This window comes from Lissotriton helveticus, chromosome 6 (genome assembly GCF_964261635.1).
Source record: "Lissotriton helveticus chromosome 6, aLisHel1.1, whole genome shotgun sequence".
Classification (NCBI taxonomy): Eukaryota; Metazoa; Chordata; class Amphibia; order Caudata; family Salamandridae; genus Lissotriton; species Lissotriton helveticus.
In genome coordinates, this window is record NC_136067.1 from 448,890,879 (window position 1) to 448,918,251 (window position 27,373).

The following is a 27,373-nucleotide window of genomic DNA, read 5'->3' on the forward strand; positions in this document are numbered from 1 at the left end:
ATGCTTCGGGCATAATAGGATACAAAATATTAACGCAGTTGTCCGGCTGCGCAGGAGAGCACCATCTAAAATGTAAAGGCTGTGGCTGGAAACTACTTCCATCCGAGCAGCACAGCAAACCCAAACTACTAAGGACATTGCCTTGTCTATTTTGAACTCCTACTAAGGTTTAAAGATGCTTTTTACATGAACTCGGCGCTGGGAGCCAACTATGGGGAACGATATCTCTCTTCTGGGACTACATGTCCTTGCATGCAGTTCGACACACGAAGCGCGCCCACTGGGGTCATCAATCAATTAAATATGCATAAAGTAAGGATAGTGTTCAGGCGCCAGTAATGTAAAGCCAGCCCCTGATGAGAGGCGGACAGCCTCAAAATGCGTAGGGCTCATCAACTGTGATTCAAATTGCTGAGGCAGAGGCGAGCTGTTGAGTGACTCCTGAAATGCTTCGGGCACATTGGGATACAAAATATTATTGCGGTGGTCCGGCCGCGCAGGAGAGCACCATCTAAAATGTAGAGGCTGTGGCTGGAAACTACATCCATCCGAGCAGCACAGCATATCCAAATAACAAAGGACATTGCCTCGTCTATTTTGAACTCCTACCATGGTTTAAAGATGCTTTTTACATGAACTCGGTGCCTGGAGCCAACTATGCGGAACAATATCTCTCTTCTGGGACTACATGTCCCTGCATGCAGTTTGACACACAAAGCGCGACCCACTGGGGGTCATCAATCAATTAAATATGCATAAAGTAAGGAGGGTGTTCAGACACCAGTAATGCAAAGCCAGCCCCTGATGAGAGGCGGACGGCCTCGAAACGCGTAGGGTTCATCAACTGTGATTCAAATTGCCGAGGCAGAGGCGAGCTGTAGAGTGACTCCGGAAATACTTCGGGCACATTGGGATACAAAATATTAACGCAGTTGTCCGGCCATGCAGAAGAGCACCATCTAAAATGTAGAGGCTGTGGCTGGAAACTACGTCCATCCGAGCAGCACAGCAAACCCAAACTACTAAGGACATTGCCTTGTCTATTTTGAACTCCTACTAAGGTTTTTATATATATATATATATATATATAGAGAGAGAGAGAGATAGATATATTCGTCCAAAGGTGCCCAACAAGCAACAAAGACACACACGAGGTGAGGCAAACCTAGCAGCCCTGCTGTGTCTTTATTCAGCAACCAGCATCTGTTTCCAGACATTTATTTTCTTTCTTGACCCAACGCGTTTCGAGGACGTTTCCTCTTGTTCACGGGTGTGCGTTCGCTGGCAAATACGTGGAAAACATGTCCTTTAATGAGCAATTTATTGCCCTCTGGTAAGCTTCTTCTTCTCTCTTGCCTTCTGGGACTCGTAGTTCTCACGTTGAAATATTCCCCTTCAATGGGGTTTCCCATGTGAATGTTTGTGTTCCTAGCTCTCCATACAGCCTCCGGGTGTGATGTCGGTCAATTACGTGCCACCTCACCATCCTGTTAGAAAAGGGGGGGCCAATCGGCCCCCACGCACACATGGCTGGGCCCGGCCCCCCCCCATTGGCCGATCCTGGTTTGTTCGGGCGTCCCGCCCTTGCCCCGGAAGCAGTTTTGCGCGTCCGGGTCAAGGGGCGGGACCGCGGCATAGGAGAGGTTAAGAGCCTGGGGAGCGCGGGAAGCTGCCTCTTTGTGCCCGCGCTTCCCAGGCTCGCTCCTCGCCCCGCCGTGGGGCCGTTTAATTTTCTTTTCCTTTTTTCTTCTTTCCAGGTACAAGTGGGCGGTTATAAGTGCGGCGTTAGAACATTTGGACGTCCGGCGGATCGTGGATCTCCTTAAAGTACTTCGCCGCTGCATCGATGGACGAGCGTGGAGGATGCCCCACATTTTGTGGTGACCCGACCCGCGGGATGAGGAGAGCAGCTGGGCCTGGCGTACGACCAATGCGGTGATGGGCCTATCGGCGGAGAAGGCAACTCGCCTCGGAGGAACAGCTGCGTCGGTCAACTGCGGTGCGAGCGGCTGCCTCCACCCACCTCTTCCTTTTATTGATGGTGAGCGTGCGCCTGGTGGGCAGCGTAATTTAGGTCACATTGTTTGAATTTTCGAGTGTGCTTCGTGTTGCTTGGCCGGTTAGCTCAGTTGTTAGAGCAAGGTGCTCCTACTGCCAAGGTCGTGGGTTCGATCCCCGTACGGGCCAGTAACTTTCGAATCAGTTAAAAAAACGATATATGTATTTTAAATGAACAATCATAAACGAGATGGCGTTTAAAATAACACCTATTGGCGTGTTTGTTTTAGAAATATTTGATGCTCCTGCCCGGAATCACGTTTGTTAACAACTACTCACAAATGACTGGAGCAGCCAAAATAGCTCAGTTGGAAGAGCGTTGGGCTGAAGTGCTAAGCTTCCTCGGTTCGATCCTGGTTTGCGATGGATGCCTTTAATATCTGCCTACTGTTTAACTAGATATTGTATGTCTGAGTTATTTGCAGTGTTCGGTGCTCTAACAGTGACTTCTGTGGGGATTGAGTGCAGATTAATACGTGTTGCACTTTCTTTCAAAGACTTAATGTGCTTTTTATTAGCATAAATATAATTCACACTTGAATGCATGTCCGCTTAATGATGGCATTTTTCTGGAAGACATGCTGTGAACTCTTTTGATACAGTCCGGCAAGCGAGGGAAAGGCAGTTACAATTAGCATAGAATTCACAGCGGCAGTGCCCACCTTTACCCTGACTTTCGAGTGATGAACATGCAATATACGAGCAGTCACCCCACCAAGCTCATTATTTATAGCGCTGTGAGGGGTATGTTACATGTTGTTGCGAGGGAGTGACCATACGGGTCCTAAAGTTTTGTTGTATGATCTCCTGTGCAGGCTGGGGCGTACGAAGGCGCTCTGGTTCATGTTCACGCTATACGAACTGGGGATGTGGGTTCGAACCTCGGTATCGGCGCTAAACATCCTGTGAGTCATTAAAAAATCATTTAATCTCCCAAAATGAAGGTCTTTATGTAATGTAACTGGTGCTTTGTAAGGCGCTCTGATTCATGATTCAGGTTCACGCTATATAAAATCATAGCTGCCAAGGTTTCAGATTGCTATGTGTGACGTTTTAAACACTGATTTCATGTGTGAGGCAGGTTGTGGCCATGTAAGAATTTTCGAAATATTACAATTGCAAGCCTGTCAGAGATGCTACTTAAGTTGCATAGTTAACCTGGTCAGTGGTGCTCAGAACCTCTCTAGTGATTGAAGCTGATACGAAGGGAGCAGCGACCAGTATGTTCTGCGCGCATAATTTAAGGCGGACTGCACTTGGAGGTATTTTAACGCGAGCGAGTCATCTGTGATCTATGTGAGCGCTTTGGCATAAATGAATCATGTTGTAATATGCTCCGCACACCTGACTTAAGAATACTGGGAAGTCCTTCAGTTCCCACTGTGGTGCTACACTGGCAGGGGAGGGACTCGGCGGTATAGGGACTGACGCTGCCTTGGTGCAGTAATCTAAGCTGCAGGAGCACACATGACCTCCCTTTTACATCATATATAATTAATCAACTCATCTCAAAATTCGAGGGATGGCGCCATGCGTGCCAGTATTTACAATGGGGGCAAATGTGGGGTCAAAGTGCATACAGCAGTCATGGTAAGAATGAGACACGGCTATTAAGGGGCGAGACAAAGCCAAAAGTCCTGACTTCTAGGTGGGATACTGTTAACATATATCTGAGGGTATTGAAAAGTGCCAGGCATGGGTCGTGTGGGTCACAATGAAGGTCACGCACGTGCTTATGTTTTGTAACAAAGGAAAACAAGTGTATGTGTGCAGTAATTGATACTTGCATCAATATTAGTGGGAAGACATTGTCTGGGATGGCTTGGGTTTCTGCGCTAATGGTTGTATTGTCATTACTCTAAGCGGTTGGTTTGATAAAGGCCATTTATATTCAGGCTATTTGTAAAGATGACAAATGTTGTAATAAGCATTTATTGAGTGGATGAGCGCAGGACACACCGAGAATAATTGTCTCTGGCGCAGGTCTGGGTCTAGAGCACCGGCAGTCTAAACGGGTCTTTATCGGGCTCTGTTGCTGAGCCCTGGCACTGGTGCCCTGTCTTATAGACTGTAGGGACAATAGGCACTGCGATGTACGTTTTAAAATTACGTAAGCCAAATACAGATATATGATACAACAACTAGTAGACATCATACCTACAAGGTTTTCAACGGTTGTTAGTGGTATAAGATAAATAACCAGCAACCAGGGCTCGTATACAATATTGAAAAAGCTTTCACTTAAAGCCCTGGTGACACCACGACGACGATTTCAAAAGAGAAGGGTCAGGTGTTTGTTTTCTTTCTTCATCTAATAGATGGGAGGGACCCAGAGCTCAGGATGGCTCTTGTATAGATATTTGAATGATTGAGCACCCCTATGTTGGGTGCGTCACATGGTTATATCATGGACATCCAACTGTCTCTTCTCTTCTGAACTTTATGCATTGCGGAATGCAACGAATTTTGGTAGGTTAAAGACAACATTATGAGAAAGCTATCCTAGTGGTAGCTGTGGAGAGCAGCCATCAGGCTAAGGCTTGGAGGAAGGTAAAGCAGGCTGTTTTACCAGTCTATAATCTCATGAGCGAGGAAATGAAAGTAGAACCACACCAGGTGTATATAAATATAGCTATTTGTTCTAAACACATCCCTCAAGTCCCTTTAAGAGGCTAGAGGCAAGAATTACAGTCAGTAAACCTAGTTAAAACACAGTACCTTAACACAATATACGTTGAGCCCTAGGGGCGTACCGAACCATATATCAAGAAAAAGGTGTAATAACCACGACTGGCATACAGACAAGGCCTAGAGCCTTTAGAACTGCGGGGGGCCAACAGGAAGCACCCAAGGTGGTGAGACATGGGGACCTACGCGAAGGAAAAGCTTTTATCTCACAGGTCATCTCATGTTAGTACTACAATCAATGACCTCAACCGATCTGATAGTTCCAACAAGCGTGGAACTTCCCACGCTAATGACCGATTTCTTGGGGTCCTGATAATCCTACACACCCTGGTCCCAAAAGGTGTCCAAGAGCCTAGTTGCGGCATCACATAAGCAATGGGGAGGGCCAGTGTCTATAGCCCTAAGCGCCAGGTGCTGGTAGTTTGCTTGGTATTCACAGTAGGTAATCATGGGGGGGCTATGGCATTCACTGTAGCCTACAGGCCTAGTCTTAGGCAAGGTTATACTAATAGGCAACACACGGTAGCATTGAGTTAACTGCTGGGGTTCATCTCAGCTAAAGCCTAGCATCTGAGGACATTGAAGGCAGACATGTGTGGGGCAGCTACTTTGGCGGACGTTGACATACCGTAACATGGTCTTATTGCGGTGCGCAATCATTTGCAGACTTATAACGTCCCTGTTGATGGCATGGCAGTTATCTTGGCAGTGAGTCGTGGGTGACCTTCCCTGTAGGAATGCTAATACTGGTGTGTTCGACCCTTATACTGCTGCTACCGTGCCTCAAGAACATGGTCCAGAAGTAACAATGGATGGGCTATTGCATTCAATGTGGTCTACAGGTCTAAGCTTTCAGGAAGGTCATACTACCAGGCACCCTTAGGGAGCCCTATTGTGAATGTCCGCGAGTCGCATAACGCCTAGCATATGAGGACGTTGAATGCAGAAACGTGTGGAGCAGCTTTCGTTAGGAAGCCAGAAACATTACCTAAATATACAGTACTATTGCACGGCATTTCACACTGTGTATTGTCCCGAAGTAATAATGGATGGACTATTGCATTTACTATGGATCACAGGTCTAAGCTTTCATGTAGGGCATACTACCAGGCACCATGAGGTAGCCCTAATGTACATGTCCGCAAGTGGCACAAGACTGATGCTATGCAACACACTGGTGGTTGCAGGTTGGATGGAAATGCATCCGGGGTTGGACCTTAGCTAAGGCTTAGCGTGTGACAACAACATTGTGCGGGCATGTATACTGTATCTCTCGTCCGGAAGTCAGAAGCACTAATCATCTGTATTTGTTTTTCATTTTATGTCTGATCGGACCCATGGTGGATACGGTGGATACCTGGGAAGGGCTCCACACCACAAATGCAGGAGGTGGACAGCCAAGAGGATCGTTACACCTGGATCGGGAGTGTCAGAGAAAAGCATCAAGTGTGAGGAGCGGCCATTTCAACGGTTGAAGCGGTGCCGGCTGTTAAAGGTGCTACCCATGTATCATAATTGTAGTGCGTGGTGGTCACGCATTTGGGTTGCCAGGGGCAGGGCAATGGGCAATGCATGTCGGTATGCCGTTGCAGTTTGACCAGGAATACGAATCACAGAGGGGGGGTAATATCACCCTCGTTGGGAAATGGATACGGCTAGGGGGACGCCTGGGTTCGCAGGCGCCTTTCTTCATAAATAACACTGCGGGGGGCTAGGAGGCTCCATGGTAAGAAGGGTAGGCTGGCGCATGGCTGAGCCTAACAATGACAGTGTGGCATCCCATGATGCGGAAGCCGGAGGCCAGGTAGCGGCACAGACAATGGGTGTTCAGTACCTAGGAGTAGGCCAGCCCCAGCTTTGGACCCTGCAACTTGAACAGGATACTGAGGTAGGTCGGGTGTACACGTCTAGGGCCAGGATACCCCCGGTCACAGCAACTACAGGGATCCCAAAGATGGGGTCTGTCCGCCCAGAGTGGGGAAGGAGAGTTACTCGATAGGCACACCCCACCGCACTCAGTCATTACCTGACATGAGGGTAGCGACGATTGGGGTTTTATAGGGCAAGGGGATCCTGGTGCAAGCAGGCTAGACAAATATAATACCCAGACTGCACCATAGGGGGCCTCAGTTGTTGCACAGACTGCAAGAATCACTCGGTAAAGAGGATCGACACTGGATTGGGAAAGTATTTCAAACACCTCATTGCAGGGTATTCCACAGGGGCGCATTAGAGAGTGACGATTTAGATTAGCACAGGAAATGGTTGGCAATAGTGGGAGGGGTTGTCCCTACTTGCAGGTTAGGGGTACATTTGACGGAGTCAGGGAATGCCCTATTGATAGGGAACAAACTAGCAGGGGTAGAGGGTTTTAATTAGGAGGTATGACCTTTCAGTGTAGGCGGTTGGGGGGGGCCAGATAGTCAGTCAACTATGCTGGCCTGTGGCGGTAAGGTCATAATAGGTTAGCAGCAATTTAAGGTCCTTAGGTGGGGGCGGCCCCATTCACGAAAAGGGTCGCCCAGGGGGAGGGGCCACTGGTCTCTCCCAGAACTTCAGGGGCAGGATATCCACTTGCTTGGGTGCGGGGGAGGGGAGTCAACGCTTTCCTCAGGCTGGCAGCCACCCCACACATACACTATGACGCTAAGGCGCGAGTGTAAGGGCCTTCCTGTTATGGTTAAATGGAGTTCACGGAGCACACGAGGGTAAACGGGCCCTCGTCGCGCATGCGCATCTCGGACGTGAGAGCATAGCTGGGTAAAAGGATCTGACACCGGTTAGCGACCTTGCCGTAGGACCAGAAATTATTAAAAATGCAAATTCATATCAGGATGTTAGATTCGGTTAGGAACCACGCTGTATTAGACATTTGTTAAGGTTAGCCCACCATACCTGTCTAAACTGGATGTAAATCTAATGTCTGAATTTAGCATTTAATAATTATGTAAATAATGTTATTTTATTACATTTTTACTTTTGTTTCATATTTTAATAAATACGGCCGGGGGGTCTCGGGCTCGAGACCCCCTGCCTTCCAAAGAATTCTGTTGTTGGTCTGTTAAATGTTAACTGTAGTCTGCGTGTTAAGGCGGGGGGTGGCCTGTAGTCACAGACCATGAGAAAAGGGGGGCCAATCGGCCCCCACGCACACATGGCTGGCCCGGCCCCCCCATTGGCCGATCGTGGTTTGTTCGCGCGTCCCGCCCTTGCCCCGGAAGCACTTTTGCGCGTCCGGGTCAAGGGGCGGGACCGCGGCATAGGAGGGGTTAAGAGCCTGGGGAGCGCGGGAAGCTGCCTCTTTGTGCCCGCGCTTCCCAGGCTCGCTCCTCGCCCCGCCGTGGGGCCGTTTAATTTTCCCCACCCTCCATCTCCTGGTAGCAGAATTCTGGTAAGGACACTGTTAGGTATACGGTGTGATGCTATGCAATATCGTAGGAATAATGTTTTTCCTCCTTAGGCCTTTTTTCACGTTTACAGGCAAGGTTAATATGTGTATGTTTTCTGGGTGTGTAGTGCGGTTGCATTAACTCTTTTTTCCTTAGGCCTTTTTTCCCTCTTAGTTAGTAATGTCGTATTTATTATGTGGGTCTGGCGGTAAGGTCATAATCGGTGAGCAGCAATTTAATGTCCTTAGGTGGGGGCGGCCCCATTCACGAAAAGGGTCGCCCAGGGGGAGGGGCCACTGGTCTCTCCCAGAACTTCAGGGGCAGGATATCCGCTTGCTTGGGTGCGGGGGAGGGGAGTCAACGCTTTCCTCAGGCTGGCAGCCACCCCACACATACACTATGACGCTAAGGCGCGAGTGTAAGGGCCCTCCTGTTATGGTTAAATGGAGTTCACGGAGCACACGAGGGTAAACGGGCCCTCGTCGCGCATGCGCATCTCAGACGTGAGAGCGTAGCTGGGTAAAAGGATCTGACACCGGTTAGCGACCTTGCCGTAGGACCAGAAATTATTAAAAATGCAAATTCATATCAGGACATTAGATTCGGTTAAGAACCACGCTGTATTAGACATTTGTTAAGGTTAGCCCACCATACCTGTCTAAACTGGATGTAAATCTAATGTCTGAATTTTGCATTTAATAATTATGTAAATAATGTTATTTTATTAAATTTTTACTTTTGTTTCATATTTTAATAAATACGGCCGGGGGGTCTCGGGCTCGAGACCCCCTGCCTTCCAAAGAATTCTGTTGTTGGTCTGTTAAATGTTAACTGTAGTCTGCGTGTTAAGGCGGGGGGTGGCCGGTAGTCACAGACCATGATGACGAGATCAGTGTATCTGATTTCAACAGTCCGCTTTCATCCCGCGGTGGTGCTGCCTTCCCGACCATGGACAGTCCGGTAAATATTCGTCCAAAGGTGCCCAACAAGCAAAGACGCACACGAGGTGAGGCAAACCCAGCAGCCCTGCTGTGTCTTTATTCAGCAACCAGCATCCGTTTCCAGACATTTATTTTCTTTCTTGACCCAACGCGTTTCGAGGACCTTTCCTCTTGGTCACGGGTCTGCGTTCGCTGGCAAATACGTGGAAAGCGTGTCCCAATCGCCCTCTGGTGGGACTCTTGTTCTCTCGTGCCTTCTGGATTTCGTAGTCCTCACGTTGAAATATTCCCCTTCAATAGGGTATGCCATGTGAATGTTTGTGTTCCTAGCTCTCCATAGAGCCTCCGGTTGTGATGTTGGTCAATTACATTTTTTTTAAAAAAAATTTTTTATTTTAGCGATTTGTATAGCGCCTGGTGACCCAAGGGCATCCCCGCGCTGTAAGGAGATTGTTTATCCTGTAAGGAGAGGGAGGGAGGAGGAACAGTTATTTCGGGAATAGGTGCGTTTTCAGTTTTTTGCGAAAGGTCAGGTAGCTGGCTTCCAGTCTGAGGGTGCGTGGGAGGGAATTCCATCTCACGGCCGCTTGCACCGAGAATCGTCGGCCTCCGGTGCGGGTCCTTTTGAATTTGGGGACGTTGGCCAGGTGCTCACTGTCTGAACGGAGGGATATGGATGCTTTGTAGGGGGTGACCAGGCTGCTGAGGATAGTAGGGCCAGATCCGTTGATAAGTTTGTGTGTTGTACACATGGCTTTGAATTCCACCCTTTGGCGAACAGGGAGCCAGTGCAAGGCCTTGAATGCTAGTTTTGCTGACACTCTCGAAGGAAGGTTCGTGAGCAGACGGGCCGCAGCGTTCTGTGTCCGCTGTAGTCTAGTCAGGGTGGCCTCTGGAGCGCCCAGGTAGACCATATTGCTGTAGTCAAGACGGGACAAAACTAGCCCCTGGATGAGAAGTTTCCTAGAGGGAGGAGGTAGTAATGGGAGGATCTTACGGGTGGTGCGCATGAGCCCAAAACAGGTGCCAGCAGTTTTGGCCGCTTGCGTCTTCATGGTGAGCTCCGGTTCGAGCCATACTCCAAGGGTTTTGATTTCACGCTTCGGGGAGGGGATTTCTCCGAATACGTCGGGCCAGACTGTTGGGGGGATGGTTGCCCATTGTTTTCCCAGGAGCATCACTTCGGTCTTAGACCCATTCAATTTTAGTGATGAATCACTCATCCAGCTGTGTATTTGGGTAAGGCAGTTTGCCAGTTTCTCTGGGTGGTCGGCTAGTTGGGATAGAGAGACGACCAGTTGAGTGTCATCAGCGTAGCTTACCATTTTTATGTTAAATGGTGTCACCACGTCTTCCAGGGGAGCCATATATGCGTTAAACAGCGTCGGGCTCAGGGAAGATCCCTGAGGGACCCCGCTTGTGAGGGGGAGGGTGGCTGAGTGGTAGATGCCGTCCCATACCTGGAACGTGCGTCCGGTGAGGAAGGATTCTGTCCAACTAAGTGCCGTCCCGGTGATCCCTGCTGCCGCGAGCCGATGGAGGAGGATACGGTGGTTGACTGTGTCGAAGGCTGCGCTGAGATCCAGGAGGATCACTGCCACTGACCCTCCTGAATCCAGTATGCGCCTTGCCTCCTCGATGACGGCGAGGAGGGCAGTATCTGTGCCATGGCCCGGGCGGAAACCAGTTTGGGATTCCCGTAAGATGTTGTTTGTTTCAAAGAACTGGGACAATTGTCTGTTGACCAGTTTCTCAGCTAGCTTGCTGATTGCCGGTAGTAGAGAAATTGGTCGATAGTTTCCCATGTCTGCTGGATCGAGCTGAGGTTTTTTAAGGAGTGCTTTTACCACCGCGCTCTTCCAGCTGGCAGGGACAGATCCCTGGGTAAGTGAGCTATTAATGAGCTCCGTGACCGTGGGAACGATGACAGGGGCAACGGTTTTGAGGAATCTGATGGGAGCCGCATCAAGTGGTGAACCACTTCTCATTTTGGTCATGGTTCGCTCGACTTCCAGACATGTTACTGGCCTGAATGTCTCAAGTTGAGGACGAGGATGACTTTCAGTTTGACTGGGGGGTGTCGGATTGTCCAAGTGGCTGGTGGGCCCGGGAGGGGGGAGGGAAGCTAGTATATGGGCGATTTTATCGTTGAAGTACGTGGCTAGGTCATTACTTCGGTCCACCGATGGGACACTGGAGGACGGTGAATGGGGTACTTTGAGCAGCTCCTTTACGATTATGAAGGATTCCCTGGCTGAATTAGAAGATTCTGTAATCCGCGTGTCATAGTGGGAGGCTTTGGCGTGCCTGATGGCATCTTTGTAGAGTCTGACTGTATTGTGGTATGCATCCTTGCTGGAGTGCTGCCAGTCTTTCCTCCAAAGCCGTTCGGCTCTTTTGCAGTTTTTACGGAGGAGTCGGAGGTCAGTGGTATACCACGGGGCGGACCCAGGTTTTCCGTTTTTATCCTCCCTAGTTCTTAGTGGGAGTACGGAGTCCAGGGAGGTGGTGATCCACTCTCTGAAATTGCTGTCAGCGACAGCCGGATCGTCTGCGCGTGCCGGGCTGGTGTTTTTAAGAATGCTGGCCCACTCTTCGGTAGGAAGTCTGGACCAGGTCCTGTCCCTGATGTAGGTGGGCGGTTTTTCAGGTTTCCTGAAGAAACCTGGCAGTAGGAAGGAAATTAGGAAATGGTCTGTCCAGGGTAAGGGGGAGGAATCCTTCACTTGCATCGATGGAGTGTTAGTGAACACTGGGTCCAGCAGGTGACCCTTGGTATGAGTGGGTCCGGAATTAAGGAGGTGGATGTCAAGAGCTGCCAGATCAGCGATCAGGTCAGCTGCTGTCTGGTCGGCAGGGTCTTCGAGATGGATGTTAAGATCTCCTATTATCAGGAAATTCGATATGGAGTGGGCCAGGGTTGCTACAGTGTCCAGGAGAGCGCTCGCGAAAGGGCCTGGATGCCCGGGAGGGCGGTAGACAAGGACTCCTGTCAGAGTGTTGGTCGAGTCTAGTTTGATTGTGAATTGCAGGCTTTCAGAGTCAGGGATCTGTGCATCCTCAGATTTGCAAAGAAGGTGGTCCCGGTGGATGATGGCGACACCGCCACCTCGGCCTAGGGGGCGGGGTAGGGACTGAATGAGGAAGCCTGGAGGGGTTGCTAGCACCATGTCTGCCTCAGAGTGTGGGGCGAGCCATGTTTCCGTGAGGAAGAGGATATCAATCTTTTGGTCTTCAATGAGGTGGTTGATCTGCGTCGCATGTTTGGGGAGCGAACGGCAGTTAAGTGAGGCCAGTATCAGGGCAGCAGGCTTGTGAGGTTTTATAAGTAATTTGCGTTGTACTGGCTTGCAGAGGGTACAGCGGATGAAGGGTCCATTTAGGTCGTGAGTGTATTTACAAGAGGGGGTGGGGGGTCTGAGACTTAGTAACTCCCGACGTGAGTATCTTACCTTAGGGGCAGCTGTATCCGGCAGGGGTAGTGGCCCTAGGCCCGGTCGTGCGCAGACGGGCGCAGACGGGCTTGCCTTAGGCGCGCCTTCGGCATGCAAACGGCGCTCCCGCTGCGCTGGTATGGCCGGCACATTTGTAGTCTCTGGGGGTGGGCGTGGCCTCGCAGTGGGCGTGGCTACCGCCTTGGGCGTTTCCTGATTCAGCGCTGGGGTCGCTGTGTCAGGGGTGGTCGGGGGGGTCTGTGAGGGCGCGTTCAGGTCAGCGTTTCCAAGCAGGTGAGTTCTAAGGTCTTTAAAATTCTAACACAAGTGAAAATGGTGCAGTTTTTAAAAACAGATGAAAATACAGTCCTCCGGCTTCCGCCTCAGATCTAACACAGGTGAAAATGGTGCAGTTTTTAAAAACAGATGAAAATACAGTCCTCCGGCTTCCGCCTCAATTCTAGCACAAGTGAAAATGGTGCAGTTTTTAAAAACAGATGTAAATACAGTCCTCCGGCTTCCGCCTCAATTCTAACACAAGTGAAAATGGTGCAGTTTTTAAAAACAGATGAAAATACAGTCCTCCGGCTTCCGCCTCAATTCTAACACAGGAGAAAATGGTGCAGTTTTTTAAAAACAGATGTAAATACAGTCTTCCGGCTTCCGCCTCAGAGGATAACAACAGAAAGATAAAGGTTAAGAGTCAGAGTGAGAGGAAATGCCTTAAAGGGTGTTTAAATAAATCTGTCAAGAAGTGGGTGGTATTAAAAGTAGCATAGAAAATGGGTAGGTAGTGAATATATATAAGAAAGATATAGAAGGAAATAGAGGATAGGAAGTAGGAAGATGGAAAATGATTATTACAAAGGAGAATAATATTCAGTGTTCCAGTCAATCTGTCCAAGCCTAGCTTCATGCTGTTGTAGAATTTGTAGGCCAGAGAAGCCAACCATGAGCAGCAGATGGGGGGGGGGCCTTTCCTCGGCCCGCAACGCGATCTGGCAATGATGGGGGGCAATGTGACACTTTCTGTCCAGAGTGGCGGACATCTTAGGGTCAGGCATCATTAGTCGGCAGATTGCAGCTCAGTACAATGATGAATTAGGCCTGAGGGGCCCATCATGTCGACAGGAAGGGGGGGCCTTGCCCAAGCTCGCTATAAGAATCAGTGAGGTGGAAGGAACCTCAAAAGTCTTCCTCTCAGAAGCTATATGTCCTGGGCGGCGGCCATCTTAGGTCCAGGCGTTGCCAGCTCTATGTGATCCCCGGCTGTGGCAGTGAGCAGAAAGGATCGGTAGTGGGGGGGTGGAAGGATCCGTCCCACCATGCAGTGTTGGTGTGGGAATTGTGAATATGACCTTAACCCTCCTTGTTGTGACCTCCAATGTGCAAGGACAGTTAAAGAGTGTCCTGGGCGGCGGCCATCTTAGGGCCAGGCGTCGCCAGCTCTGTGATCCCCGGTTGTAGCAATGAGCAGAAGGGTCGGTCCCACCGTGAAAAAGGGGGGGGGGCGCCGCGCCTCGCCTCACCTCACCTCACCTCACCTCACCTCCTCGTGTTGAGTCTTCCGCTGCGAGAAGGGGGCCTCCGCGCTGCTCCTCAGCGGTCGTGACGCCTACAGCGCGCTATCATTGGGCTCCGCTCCGGTCCCATCTCCCGCCCGGACTCGATCAGGCAGTGTGGCAGGCTGTGTGGCTCATCATGCGGAGGCCTCGGTCTCCGTTCCACTCACGATATGAGGGACGGCAATCAGGCAGTGTGGCAGGCTGTTTGGCTCATCATGCGGAGGCCTCGGTCTCCGTTCCACTCACGATATGAGCGACGGCATTCAGGGAGTGTGGCAGGCTGTTTGGCTCATCACGCGGAGAGGGGAACAAATGCAGACAGGCCGGGACGTTTCACACCGAGGCTCAGTGGCCGTTGTGGTCCTCACGTCTTTTTGGTCCCTGCTAGTGAGGCGGAGTGGCCCATTAACACCAGGGTCATCGGCGGCGCCGTTTGAGCCGGAGGATCGTAGTAGATTACTTTGACCGTATGAGATCACTTTAATCGATCTCTTCTGTCCTTCTGTCGGGAACGCAGGCGGACCGAGTGCAGTTGCTCCAGTGGTGCAGTCTTGGCGAAGGCATCGGGTCCAACGAATTGCAGCTCTACCGATCCGGGTAAAGCAGTTAAGCGCAGGTAAGAACTTTCAAATGTTCAGTTACGCAGAGTTACATGTTGTAAGTGGCAAAAAGTTGAAAGATGTTGTTGGATGGCAGGTTAACGCGGGGATATCAGCCGATATGTGATCCCTAAACCGGGAGCTCTAGGAGAGAGCACCTACTCGGCGGCCATCTTCAGATCAAACCTAATGGGATGAGTAATTCACTCAGGTTTATGGGACTGGTAGTCTTAATTTTATAACCCAAGTGGGTTGCATGCCATCGTGTGTATTAAAGTTGAAATGTTCATCAGGAATAAAAACAGGGTCCCGCTCAGTTGCGCAGAAAACATATTGCACATCCAACCTGTTCTGCAGTGCCACAACAGTGCGCATCTGCAGTCCCACGCGGTTTCTGGTGGTGGTGCACACTCGTGGCCCAGGCAGGGCCACATAAACACCAAATTCAAGTTGCCTTTTTCGTGAGCTTGCACTGCCAGGATGAAAAACAGCTGCCAACACTCAAGCGCTTCTGGCCAAGACACCAACCTCTTTCCTGTGGTGCCAACGCGTTTCAGGCTGTGCGCCCTTCCTCATGGGCACTTTCCACATTAAATGGCATCACGGAAACCACCAGAACATCCCCTCCATTTAAATGTCTAATGGCCCTCAGATGAGTAATTCTCTCAGGATTATGGGACTGGTAGTCTTAATTTTATAACCCAAGGGGGTTGCATGCCATCGTGTGTATTATAGTACAAATGTTCACCAGGAATAACAGCAGGGTCCCGCTAAGTTGCGCAGAAAATATATTACAGTTTCAACCTGTTCCGCAGTGCCACGTCAGTGGGTGGCTGCAGTCCCACACGGTTTCTTGTGATGGTGCGCACTCGTGGCCCGGGCAGGGCCACTTAAACATCAAATTCAAGTTGCCTTTTTCGTGAGCTTGCACTCCCAGGATGGAAAACAGCTGCCAACACTCAAGCGCTTCTGGCCAAGACAGCAACCTCCTTCCTGTAGTGCCAACGCGTGTCGGGCTGTGCGTCCTTCTTCATGGGCACTTTCCACAACAAATGGCATCACTGAAACCACCAGAACATCCCCTCCATTTAAATGTCTAATGACGCTCAGGTGAGTAATTCGCTCAGGATTATGGGACTGGTACTCTTAATTTTATAACCCAAGTGGGTTGCATGCCATCGTGTTTATTAAAGTTGAAATGTTCATCAGGAACAACAACAGGGTTCCGCTCAGTTGCGCAGAAAACAAAATGCAGCTCCAACCTGTTCTGCAGTGCCATATCAGTGCGCGGCTGCAGCCCCACACGGTTTCTGGTGGTGGTGCACACTCGTGGCCCGGGCGGGGCTACTTAAACATCAAATGCAAGGTGCCTTTTTCGTGAGCTTGCACGGTTAAAAGATTAGCAAGGCAGCCCAGGTTCAAGTAAATTCCAACTCACGGTGGGAATTAGTTCCAAGTTGAGCGGCGATAAGTAGTTCCATCTGGCTAATAAGGCCTTGAGAACTATGAGAGAACTGGTAGGTTGAGAAAATCAGAAAAAAGTGTTTATAAGGCATAGCATTTGGTAGAGGGGGGGAACTCTAAGTACACAAATAATTAGAATGTCATATGGTGTCACTTCACAAACAAAAGATGTACATGCATAGATATAGATATACTCCTAGATAGTAGTGTAAGTGTACAACTTTACGGTCTTCATAAACATTACCTCATTAGCATACCACTAAGAACGTTATGTGACGTTTTCTATTATTCCAATTCCAATGAGAGATTAATCACAAGAGAAAGATAGCTAATTATCTTCCTGTTTATTTTTTTTACTTTCTTCCTGGGGATGCATTGCCAATGTCAACGCCTTCTTCTAAGATCATATGCAGTAAAACACAGTTTTGTGGTATTCTGTTATCCTTTCCACTCTTCCCCCTTTGACCATTTCCAGGTTGGCAAAGGAGTTGTGAAGAGTTAGTGAATAGCAGCAAACTCACAAGTGTGTGAGAGTGCACAAGCTCTCAGGACAAACCACACCTTGATCCTCCCACTCTAAACCACTTATGTGGGGTTTACCGCTTCAGAATTGTACTCGTTTGTGGTGTAAAATTACACAATAGCAAAACCATTTACAATTGATAGGGATCCTTTTTTTCCTGAATTGGCGTAAATAGAGCAATTTCCCCTATAAACATGGGATTTACAGCCTTAAATTCTTTGTGAATCGAGGACACAGTAGGTTTTACAGCCTAAAGCCAAGACGTGTCATTATGAGCTTTAGCCTGCTGCAACAATAAAGAAACCCCTTTCCGACTATAAAAGGTGGATGTTTTGCCTTTGCCGTTCCCCGAGGATATTATGAGGCTCTTAGCCAACTTTTCTGCTATATAAATACTCAAAACATCATGCAGCTAACTGCCTTAATTGTAATTATATTTTTGTCAGGCTCTGACTGGAATCAGGAAGGAATCGCTGAAAGCGGCTCAGACCGATTGCTTCATGTCAATCTAGCGTCCTCGTAGGACGCAAACCTTAGTGGCATGGAGACATTTAACTGATTGGTTCAGTTACCGCAGACGTGTAGATCAATGCGCAATGTGTTGTCCTGGATGAAGACACTGCGGTGCAGATTTAGAGAGGTTTTGTGTGGGGTTTGCGTTACTTTTTTAAAGCAGACCCTGACACAGTCTTTCTTGGGATTTAAAAACCAACGCAAATTAGTATTTCGTTTGGCTTGTAACAAGAAGTGATTTTAAAACCCTATCTACTAACAATAGCAGATATGGTTTTGCGCCAAAAATTAACACCACTTGAAACAGGCATTAAAATGAGAAATGCTTTCGTAGCTCCTTCTTTTCCAACTTTGTATGTGTGCTACACTATACAATACACATATTCTATTCTTTTCACCAGTTTTGTAAAGTGCATGGCTACAGCGTTGGATTGGTAACGCGGGCACCCGAGGGGCCGGTGTCCAGTTCCAGCTGTGGGCTGCTTTTTTGAGCGGTCTAAGGGGCTGATTTGGGCGGTTGTTCGGATACCGCCAGTGGCCCAGTGGGTGTCTGAGTGGTTTTTCTGTAGGCAGATCATTACCTCCCGTTTAGCAACAGGCAAAGGTGCCACTCCCTTTCTCTCGCAGGGTCGGCCCATTAATGTATGCATACTGAGCGGGGCAGAGGGCCTGAACAGAAGGGGGCTCACTTGTTTCAGGTGTGTTTCACCAGTGTAAACTAATCGGCACATTTTTTTACCCCCTTCCCCCTTTTTTAAATAAAATTTCGCCGAAGCAGTGTTTTGGGGAAAGGCAATATGCAAATCTGGGCCACTTTTTTTTAGCGTGCCTGGGCCGATTTTTAATCCCAATCCCACCCTGCATGCCTACTCAGCACTGGGATTCCCAGTGCTGGCAGTTCTAGCTGAAGTGAGGGTAAGAAATGAAGGTTAGGGGAAAGGGAAGTAGTAACTGTTTTAAATTTAGTCTAAGCAGAGTAGTTTGTACTGGAAGACTGTTCTTCAAGTACAAAACACGCAGACACCTTTGCAGTATGGCACAAAGGTGTGTACTTGGCACAGAGCGACAAATTCTGCGCCAGCTTTAGGGAGATATATGGGGCACACCTGCTCTCTTCTTGTCACGCAGCACAGCAACTTTGGTTGCTGGGAATTCTTGTGTGACTTTTTCATAATCTGAGCCTTCATGTTCAGGTGTAAATAAAAACACTGCGGCAGGGTGTTGCTCAAGTCTTCCTGTACCTCACCTTGTTCTGGACGTGCTCTGTGATTTTAACAAGATGGCGCATTGCAACATTATCAAGTGCAGTTTGTGTTCCCCATGAACCAACCTTCTTCACGGTTAATCATATGTTTACTCCTTTACTCTACCCTTGACAAAACCAGGACATTATTTACATTCTTTGCTGTGATTGGACTGTATGCTGCTTTGCAGAGGCAGGGTATGCATTGAAGGGCTCAACAGCGCAATCTATTCAGAAATCTTAAAGGCTTAATATCTCGGATCACAAACATTCAAATTTAAAGATTAGGAAAATAAGTATCGTCAGGACGGATTTAAAAAAACAAACTGAATCTATAATATCAGAAAGATCACATGCAGTAAAGCGCAGAATGTACTTCGAAGGAGAAAAGCAACAGTAAATCCAACAGTATTGGTTTTATTTGTTTTTGTCGTGTAATAAATAGATGGATGTATTTGTTGAAAGTGAGTGTATCATTATATTAATGCATTTGTCTTATGTATTGTGAAGTCCACCTAACCTGATTTGACATGGTTGTATAGAGTGGGTGTGAAATATAAGACATATAGTTGACTAATGGTTTGACGGTTTGATTTCTGCTTTATTATGGGTGCTCTGGGACCCGGCAAGTCTTCATGACTCGTTTTTGGACTTGAAAAGCAGCATTTTCTTTATTAGCTTTATTCTCTTGCTAAAACCTTTCCAAGAAAATGTTTGCTAACATGGGCATGTATAGATCTATGATATTGTATTCTAATTGCTCCTCAACTATAAGAAGCCCTTCTCACGCAAGACAAAGATGCAGGTGTGACTCTGAGGAGGAAGATGGAGCCAAAAGAATAGTAAGGGGCAGAATGTATGGACCCTACACAGGCCAATTACTGGTCTCTGACTTTAAACTACTGATTAAAGTTGTTGAAGATGGTGCGGAGTGTTTATCATTATTTCGAAATGATTGAACATCTGTTCAAATTAATGTCAGACATTTTATCTGATCTGGTTAGAGTAACATCTCTAGCCAATAGAGCTACAATTGAACCAGAAAAATATTTCTGTTGAAAGAATGGCACATGGACTAAGCACACAAATCCACAGTTTAAAAATGCCATTATTAGGGCACAACTAGATGAAAAACTCCATATATTTTTTTTTTAGGAAAAGAAACAGTGTTCTTCCTTCAGGCAACAAAAACAATCACCCAGCTTTTCCAAAAGTATTTTCAGTAGTAATAAATGAGACAGCAGTTTTCATTTGAGTTTGGCCCCATCTATATGCAAATCAGTATTGACCCTACTCCAATGGGAACAGTCCAGCCCAAACTGCGAAGCCAGGTACTCCATGAACCAAAACACAAGCAACCCAGGACCGTTTTTTCCCTATTTATGGCTTATCAGCCAGGTATATCTTGTTACCAGTGACACAGTGTGCATGGGACCCACGTCTACACATCCCCATCCCACTCAAGTCAACTGTGTGAAGCGAGTAACACTGAACCACATCGACCATGATGCATGAGGTAATTCAGCTGTGACGTGTCAGCAGGGTGCTCCAAATCCTTTTGACTGGCTCCCATGGGCCGTGAGCTGACGAGCTCTGTGAGCACCTGCGCGCTGAGAGTGACACTAACCCTGAGGAAACTGCGGGAGCACGTCCAGCAACCTATGAACATTTTCCCCACTGATGAAAGAGGAATCTAGAAACACGTGTCTGGGGATACACTTGAAAAGAATACTGGTACTGGCACTGGCCAACAAACTGTGAGAACTGTGTGTGAAGCGAGTAACACTGAACCACATCGACCATGATGCATGAGGTAATTCAGCTGTGACGTGTCAGCAGGGTGCTCCAAATCCTTTTGACCACTCAAGTCAACTTACTGAAGTAACCAAAAAAGTGATGGATGGAATCCTTGATTTAATCCCAGCCATGGGTAATTACTCTGACCTTAACTAGGACGAAAATTGTACAGTATTGCTTCTATTCCGGTGCTGGGCAGACCTGGCCTGGCAGTTCGAGTTGGAGTGTTCCCATAGGAGCAGGGTCAAGACTGATTTGCACATAGCTGGGTCCAAACTGAGGTGGCATGGTGGGCAGAATAACAAGGGAATGGGATGTGGACTAAGTAATTACCAATGACTGAGATTGATTTAATAATTCTATCTATCATTTTTTTTGTTTGTGTATACTTTACGGCGATTTCATTTGGGTGGATCAGCAGATCTCAGTCTTCTGGCAGTTCTCAGGTTACATTTTGGTGAAAATGTTTCTAATTCACAGCTTTTAGGGTTAGTCAGGAGCAGCACCTTCAACACTACAACCAAGGGTCCAGGACTGGAAGGGCAGCACTTGGAGGGCAGGAGGCATCCCATCAGAGGCCAGGTGTAGGATTCAAGGTATCTGGAACTTTGTATGTCACTGTAACTCAAACAGGAGACCAGCTAACTATCCCTTGGACTTGCTCCTGCGTTCAAGGAGCAGGTCCAGTGCACCTTCAGTCAGCAGGCAGCATGGCAGAGCTCCTAGCAGCAGGGAATCAGGAAACCACGGCAGCAGGGCAGTCCTTCTGGCAGCAGGACACTCCTTCTGGCACCAGGAAAACAGACAGTTATTCTGAATCTTCCACAGGTCCATGACTGTATTGAAGAGGTGGTTCAGGAGGTACAATATTTATACCTGATGACAGCCTCAGAAGTGAGAGTAATATCTCGGCAACTCCCACATCTGGTACTTCCTTTCCCCTGCCAAAGCTCCGAATAGTATGGGGTGACAATACACTGGTCTCAAGTTACTTTGTGAGTGTGCTGGAGGTAGCCCTTTGAAATGTTAGTGGGACTGAGAACAGCTCTGCCTCTTCCATCCTGGCAGGACTGCCCATCCTGCCAACACTTAGTTCCTCTTTGTTTCACTGTCTGGGAGGAATACACAAAGACCAACCACCAAGCTATTCGCAGTCATGTGACCCAGGACCAGTGCTTAATTTGTGACAGTGCTTGCCGGTGCATAGCACCGGCACTTAATTATTAGTGCCGGGTCTACAAGCATTTAGTGCACCGCACGTAATTGATTTGATACTTGATAGTAATTCGTTGAGTGCTGCTCTACCGCTTAAGGTTAGTTAGAGTGTTACGTACTGGTTGCGTTGTGTTGTTGATGACCTATGTTGAAGTACTGACGAATTTCTTCACGAGTCACACACGTTGAAGTTAGTAAGTTATTCTTTCACTTCGTAACTGTTTGTTCGTTCTCAATCAATGTTGAATGCAGTGGCACTGTGGCAGGCACTGGCGGCAGCGGCTCAGTGTTGCCGGCTCAGTGGGCGGGACACTGAGAGTTAAGCAGGGCAGGGCTAAGCCTTTGGTTGGTCTTCTGCGGGTGCGGGGGTTGACTTGGGGCTGTGCGCAGCAAGCAGCGTTTGAAGATTTTTTAGATTGTAATGCGCACGCATTCACTGCTTTTAGCCACGCCCCAGCACACCCGCACAGGCTGCACCTTACCGAGTCATCGTGGTAGTGCGCCCGCTGCCGCCCTTGGCTTCAAAGTCTCTGAGTGAGAGGCTGAGCGCGATCTGGACGACGTTGACCGCGTTGAGGAGTGGAGTACAGTACATAGTTACAACAGCACCAGGTGAGGCACGGCCTGGTAGGCATCATTTATTTAAAATAAAGCTGCGCAGTAAGGAGCACCAAGTAAGGCACGGCCTGGTAGGCCTAAGCATCATTATTTAAAATAAAGCTGCGCAATAAGAAGCACCAGGTGAGGAACGGCCTGGTAGGCTTAAACATCATTATTTAAAATAAAGCTGCGCAATAAGGAGCACCAGGTGAGGCAGGGGCCTGGCAGGCGCCATGGCCTAATCAGTTTATGAAGCTGCGCAGTGCACAGCAGGCTAACAGTGACAGAGTCCCGAGTGAGTCAGGTCCCGTCCTAGATGACTCCCACAGTCCCATTTTACTGGTCCGGGTTCCGCCCCACAGTAGAGTGTTTTGGGCACAGTGCACACTGTTAGCCAAAAGAGCAGTCGGGAAACTCATGAATGTATTTTAATATCTCTGACTGTTTATCCTTATTCGCCTGATTATATTTTGAATGATCATGGTGTGGCTATTATGATTATTCGATTTCATCGACTGATTATGATTGATGATGATGGCGTGGTGGCCGGCAGTCGCAGGCCAGCGCGGCCCTTAGTTTGATGTTGCGGGCCGACGGCCCGGCCTGGATGGATTCAGTTACTTTTGGTTTTGGTTACACTTACAGTTTCTGGTTTACAAATGACAAATCTCATTCTGCAGGGGTTGGCCGTTGGGGCTGTGCGCTGCAAGCAGGGTGCGCAGATTTTTTTTATGGTAATGCACGCGCATTCGCCGCTTAACCACACCCCAGCATACTCGCACGGCCTCACCTCGCTCTAGTCTCACCACCAACTAGTCATCATGGCTATTCACGTTCAAGGGTACAACTTACAAGAACCGTTCAGCAGCGTTGGTTCACTTCTAACTTAAGTGTGAAAAGTAAGCCAGCAGCAAGCGCGAACGGCCAGGCCAGACTACGTTGTTGCGGTGTGAAGACATGCATTGGTGACTTATTGGCGTTGAGGACTCAGAGTAGCCCGACCACCAGTGACGTAGCTGCTGCCAGCAGTGAGTGAGTACTACTACTGGCCAGTCTGGCTCTGGCCAGTGCCGCCCGCCAGTAACCGCACCAGCCACCAGGTGAGGCAAAGCCTAATCAGTTAAAATAAAGCTGCACAGCAGCCTAAGTAAGGCTGCAGCCTGTGCACTACTGCAGTAGTTGGTGTATGTGTGTGGCTCTGTCCCGAACTGACCTGTAACCTAAGTTTTAATTGACACACACTGTGACTGGCTGCACTGTTACTGTAAAGTAAGATCCCTTAGTGAAGCTCTGTTTCATTCTTTAATGTAATACTGTGGGGACGTCAGTTTGCCACTATATTCTTGTTTTGATAGCACCTCCTGCTGCCGAGTTTCTTCCTGGCCTCCAGTAATATTCAGGCATGAATTAAAATGTCAAGATAACTCTGATGATTAATCGTCTTCCTGGAGAGAGACAGGAGTTTTGTCTAGGAGAAGTTGTGGCTGCTTGTAAGGTAGAACAGATGGTTAATATACCTGCTGCAAAGAACGTTTCCCTTGCAGATCAAAAAGTGCATATAATGTAAAGTAGGTCAGTGTGTTACTGCTTCTGTCAGAGAGATCCTTTTGTTACTTGCAGTTTGTAAGTTAAAATCCTATCATAGAACAGCAAGCTATTAACTGTCATCAAAGAGCTGCATGGAAACTGCAAGTTATATATTAGAGCTATATGTTTTTGAGCCCAATCTTTCATTATCCTAATCTTGCAAAAAGGTTCCTTTGGGTATAAATCAATTCTTATTGGGGAGAACCCCTAACAATGCTGTTATGTTTTAAATTCTGAATTTGCGCTTTTCCAGACTTAGAACTCTTAAGCTATATTGCTTACAATGACAATCATGGATGACATGTGACTCCTATACCTTGTAGTCTTGTCCGATGTAACATTCCCTATATACTGATATACACACGTAGGATTGTATCTATGCAATGTGTGTATGATGCAGAGCTCTGACACTTTACACTGGTATGAGAGATGATGTGCAAAAAAACTGACAGGAGTAGGTCATCCATCACCCTCTCAGTGACTTAAGTGGTTGGAGCCGGTAGAGGAAGTGGGTGGAACCAGAGAAAAGTAGGTGTGGCCTCTGACAAATATTTGAGCATCTGCACTTCATATTTTACAAATTAAGCACTGCCCAGGACACGAGCTGCAGGCACCAAATGGTTGGGACAAAAAAATGGCAAATTTCTAATAGCAAGATTCTTTTAGAATTTCGACTTTAAATTCGACGTACCCATTAAAGAGGATTTTGAATTATAACTCATCCGTGACCAACCACGAATTTTCTAACTATTCCCAATCAAATGTTAGCACTTATGAAATGTAAAAAAGTATCCCAAAGTTATGTTATGGGAAAGATAGGCCTCACAGTAGTGAGTTTTTCACTACCAGGGCATGTAAAGCTTGAAAACATCTGTCCCACTTTTTAAATACAATGCACCTGCTTGATGGGCTGTTTAGAGCCTTCCTTAGGAGTGACATATATGTATGTAAAAGGGAGGTTTATGTCTTGCAAAGCTTTATTTTCTCAGGTCAAATTAGTAGTTTTAAAAATGCACTACAGGCTGCAATTGCAGGCAAAAGACATTTCTTAAAGTACTTGGGTTCCGGGAGCCTGGGAAGTGGATGCAATGACAATATAATGGCCTCAGAAGTTAATCTATGCATTACCTCAAATCCGATCAACATTCTAGCCTGGTTGAAGAGACCCAAGAGGGTGTTGATTCTTGCAGTTCCATTGTGGCAGAGGCAGTTCAAAAATCTAAAATGACAGGAACTTGAAAATACAATTTGAGACATTGGGGTTCTGGTAAAAAAAAAAATGGGACACAGAGAATAACTTAATCCCTATGCCAGTGTCTGATTTCTTCTTTCTTGAAATGCTTATGGGATAGTTTCCATAAAGGTAGTATCAACACCGAAAGCTCAATGGCCAGCTGTAAAACGTTGTAGGCATCCATAAGAGGATCTAAAGAATGGAAAATAAATCATAAGTTGGTTGTTTAAATATTTTATTTCATACAACCTATTGCTTGTAAGTTGCCTCCTGCTTGAGATATTACTTGATTCTTAAAGCATTACAGTTACATCCTGTCGAGCTATTGAATTTGGTTTTCCAATGAAGGTTCCCTTTTTGATAGGGCTCACTTCAGCCAGAAGGATTGAAGAATTATGGGCATTAATGAATAGACCACAATTTTATCTATATTTGATGATATTATTGTGCTAAGAACTGATCGTTCATTTATCCCAAAGATGCCTCTTGTTAATAATCCCACTCAAGATATCAAAAGATGTTCTTACTTGTTTTTCCACAGCCATCAACAAAGTAAGGAGAAATGTGACATTCATTGGATCTTAAGAGAGCCATCTTGATCTATCTGGAAAGAACAGAATCCTTGTTGGTAACTTCTGGTTCCTCCAAAAAAGTACATAAATAATAACATTTCACTCTGAGCCACTGGATAAGATCCATAGTGGTTCTGGCATACTATCAATGAGGATTACATCTCCCATAGAGCACCCAGGCAAGATCTATGATAGGGGGTAGTAGCCTCTTGGGCTGAGGTACCAGGAGAGTCCATCACAGAGATTTTTAGAGAAGCAACATGGTCCTCTGTCAATAATTTTGCTGGACATTTACAGAGTGAATAAGTGGGATTCAGAAAAAAAGAGGTTTGGTGTGGAGTTCTTGAATTCTGTCATGTCTTGAAATACATCTGCGCTTAATATTAAATTACAAGGGTGTTGCATCAAGTGGCTTAAAATGTTTTTTGTGTTGAAGTCCAATGGGAAGAGCTTTGGTATACGTCATACACATTAACTGGCACAAGTACCAACGCTGTACAGTTAATGACCTTATTACTTACCAGTTTTCTCCATTACTCTTAGTTGTAATTGTACTCGTACCAGTCATTACACTCCGAGCATCCATTCAGTGTTTGGCCTTTTACAGTTATGCTTGGCATTTGGAGGAGGATGCTCGGAAGTCAGGCCCTTCTTATACCAGATGAATGTGTTAAGTGCAAGCCTTATTAACATTGTTCCTTTGTTGTTTTCCTTTCTCATGAGAGGTGGGGTTCAACCCATAAATAATGACTTGTATAAGTACAAGCAGAAAACAGGCCATTACTATAAAGTAGTTAAATAAAACCCACTTACAACCTCTTCAGCATGCTATTTACACTACATCAATTATTATATCACTTTAGAAAAGATTTTCTTGATGGGACCAGAGATTGTTAAACAATATTTCTTAAAGCTTGTGATGGTGGTGATGAGGTTATGTAGAGATAGTAAATTGCAAGCATACTGCACAAAGGGAAGTGTTGAAGTTGTGCATCAAGCACACAAGTCACACAAGAGTGGACTTTTTAAGGCAGATATTGCCTACAGTCCACAGCCAAACTCACTAGATTCATCACCAAGAGAAAGAAGAGCTCTCCTGGTTTCGTTGCTCCTACAGTTCACCTCTCCTTTATTGTGGTGGCAAGCGAGGCTCCTGGAAAATTGTGAATTAAGACATTTTGCTTCCTTTGGAAGACTGTGTCTGAGAACTTTACCTTTAGGAGGGTCATGGAACTGAGAGTAAAGTTTGATCATTAGTGCCAGGGAACACATCTGGAGTGGAGGTGTGAGATCAATGATATGATGTTTAGATGCTTGAATTTGCTTCAAAGCAGCTCTGGCCTCCTCAGTGGGAGGTGTGGGGAAAGCATGAGCAATGGCGGCAAAGTGGGAGTGACATCTCTGAAAACTCACTGGCTGCCAACCAGAGGTGGTGTAATTCAACAGGATTCCCTCCTCTGTCAAGTACTATGTATGATGGAGAAGGTAAGCGTATTGCTGTTATCGAATGCTATTGCTGAGAGAAGTTTCATGCATAAGAGGCTAATCACCTAGCCGGTTCAGTGTACGGTAATGAGATAAATTATAATGAGAGGTTTAGTACTTCAGTGAGCCTGGTTGTCCAGTATGTAAATTTACATAACTGAAAAACTACATTGGTTGTTTTGGTTTGCCGCACTCACCCAGACCTTAAGGACATGCAATATATTTTTACCATACGAATATATTTTCATTGCTGCTCTGCTGTGGGCGGCAGGCACAGATCCGGTATGTCAAGTGCCTTCCAAGAACACTGCACTTAAAATGCCAGCCCACGCATTTTATAGTCCTGCACAGTAATTACTTTGAGCTTGCAGTATGAACGCCCCTGACTAAAAAGATTTGGAAAAATAGGAGTTTAGTGAGCACTGTCAGACAGTGAAGGTTTCAGAAATTGGTAATAAAGTAACAA